This window comes from Montipora foliosa, chromosome 6 (genome assembly GCF_036669935.1).
Source record: "Montipora foliosa isolate CH-2021 chromosome 6, ASM3666993v2, whole genome shotgun sequence".
NCBI lineage: Eukaryota > Metazoa > Cnidaria > Anthozoa > Scleractinia > Acroporidae > Montipora > Montipora foliosa.
Window position 1 is genome coordinate 46,472,459 of NC_090874.1, and position 2,500 is coordinate 46,474,958.

The following is a 2,500-nucleotide window of genomic DNA, read 5'->3' on the forward strand; positions in this document are numbered from 1 at the left end:
ATATTTATGAATGATTTAAAATTAAATGGAAAGAATGAGAAGCAAGTAGACACCCTGGTAAATACTGTCCGAATCTTCATAAATTCGGAATTAGCAAATGTGCTGTGCTAATTATGTAAGGGGGAAAAGCGTGCGCACACAAAGGTATTGTTTTACCGGATGCCCAAGTCACCAGAGGGCTTGAGGAAGGTAATGGGTGCTATTACTTTCTTATCTTGCCAATTGTTTAGTTGAAAATAAAAACATTATTCCCCAAATGGAATAATAAACTCAGAAAACAAAAGAATACAAATGTGAAATAGCAGGCTTCAAAGCAATTCACAAAGGAAAAATGATGCTGACATGTTCATGACACAACATAAAAGGTGATTGTCAGCATGCGTATAAACAAACATTCACGGACATAACTTTAAAACACCATCTGAATATTCGGCGCATCTGTATAATATTCCTAGCAAGCACTGCCTTGAGGTAAAGTAAAGTCACTGCTTAGGAGCCTAAAAGGCTCATCAGGCCCGCGCTTATCTCCGGTTTCCGCAGCATGAAGTGACTAGGAGTATTTATACTCCCCCCTGGATGGGATGCTAGTCCATCGCAGGATTACCCCCAGCATTACATCGGTACCCATTTATACACCTGGGTGGAGAGAGGCACTGTGAGAGTAGTGTCTTGCCCAAGAGCACAACACAATGTCCCCGGCCAGGCCCCAAACCTGGACCACTCGATCTGGTGTCGAGCGCACTAACATTAGGCCACCGCACCTCCCACTGCCTTGAGGTAGAGAGTATTTTCTTAGAGTCAGTAGATCCTGAGATATTGATTTTTTTTAGAACCGATTTTTATAAGCGTTATCATTGAGTGGAAGATCAAAAACAATACGCGTGAAAACTTGAAAAATTTCTTTTTTGCGTGCAGGTTATCTGCTAGTGCAGGTAATCAGTTGAATTTTTTTTCTTGTTAGTGCAAAAAATGACAGATGCGGGTAATCTACCGCGCAGGTAAACTGCCGGAAATTACGGTAATGGCATTGGACAGAAAAACAAGGAAGCTGTTAACAATTTATAGATTGCTTCATCCTCAAGCAGATATAAGCAGGCTATATGTCAAGAGATCACAGGGAGGCAGAGGTCTTATTAGTGTCGAAGATTGTGTGAACATCGAGGTTGGTAGTTTGTATCAGTATGTGGTAAAAAGCCCTGAAAGGCTGCTTATGGCAACAAAAAGTGAAAATGTCTTGGATGAAGGAGTGGAGAAGGAGAGTGTACACGTAAGTCAAAGAAGGTTAAGCAGTTATAGAGAAAAGACAATACATGGGCAGTATGTAAGGGTCACTGAAGAAGTTAGAGACCCGCGGACATGGGATTGGCTGGAAAAGATATTTTGAAGAAAGAGACTGAAGGCCTCTTAACTGCTGCACAAGATCAGGCCCTTCCCACTAATTACATCAGAAACATGATTGACAAGCAAAATGTTTCACCGATGTGTTGCCTACGTGGTGAAAGGCAGGAAACCGTCAGTCATATAGTAACAGAATGCACGGAATTAGCTCAAAAGTAATAATTATAAGAACTGGAGGCACGATCAGGTTGCTAAAGTTGTTCATTGGAAACTCTGCCAAAATTACGATCTGCAGTGCAACAACACCTGATACGATCATTCTCCAGAGACAGTGATGGAAAATGACCAAGTGAAGTTACCATGGGATTTCAGAATTCAAACAGACCATCATTTAGAACATAACAGGTCCAATATAGTCGCACTGGAAAAGGCAAGAAGAGCGTGCCAAATCATCGATGTGGCATGTCCGTTTGATACCCGAATTGTAGAAAAAGAACGAGTGAAGATTGACCACTACCAGGATTTAAAAGTTGAAATACAAAAGATGTGGAACTGTAAAAGCATATCTGTTGTCCCAATTGTAATTGGGACACTTGAGGCAGTGACCAAAAACTTGATGATGTGGATTACTAGCATAGTCGTGAACACCTGGGATCTAGAACTTACTCCAGAAAGCCTGCTTGTTGGGAACACCTATGGCTATAGGAAATAAAAATAACAATAATAAAATAATATCAATTTACTTTCTGTGAACAGAACAACCTGTGAGGAGATAATAATCAAACTCTGCAGGAGTAAGCACCGCTAAGCTTTGGCTCCACACTTTAGGCTTAGAGACTACATGAAAGCATTTTCTGTGGTATTAGGGAGGTCCCAATGATTGAGGAGGCCTGCATTCCTCCCAACACATTCAGAATCCCAACATTGTTCAAAAAACCCTCCTCCATAATTTTTTATTATTATTATTATTATTATTATTATTAATTTATTATTATTATTATTATTATTATTATTATTATTATTATTATTATTATTATTATTATTATTATTATTATTATTATTACTATTATTATTATTATTATTTGAATTTTCTTTTCAAATTGTCAAGATTCCACCTGGTCTGTTTTTCAGGTGATGATATACTCTACAAAATGATGCTGGC

The 2,500-nt window shown here is 38.7% G+C and overlaps 1 protein-coding gene and 1 long non-coding RNA gene across 4 annotated transcripts in view; one reads left to right on the forward strand and one right to left on the reverse strand.

The window, feature by feature from the left end:
• LOC138008433 (uncharacterized) overlaps positions 1-2,500 on the forward strand; it is a 586,097-nt gene that overhangs the window by 340,033 nt on the left and 243,564 nt on the right. The window lies entirely within an intron of this gene.
• LOC138007506 (annexin A5-like) overlaps positions 1-2,500 on the reverse strand; it is a 35,301-nt gene that overhangs the window by 31,986 nt on the left and 815 nt on the right. The gene's annotated exons all lie outside the window — the stretch shown is intronic.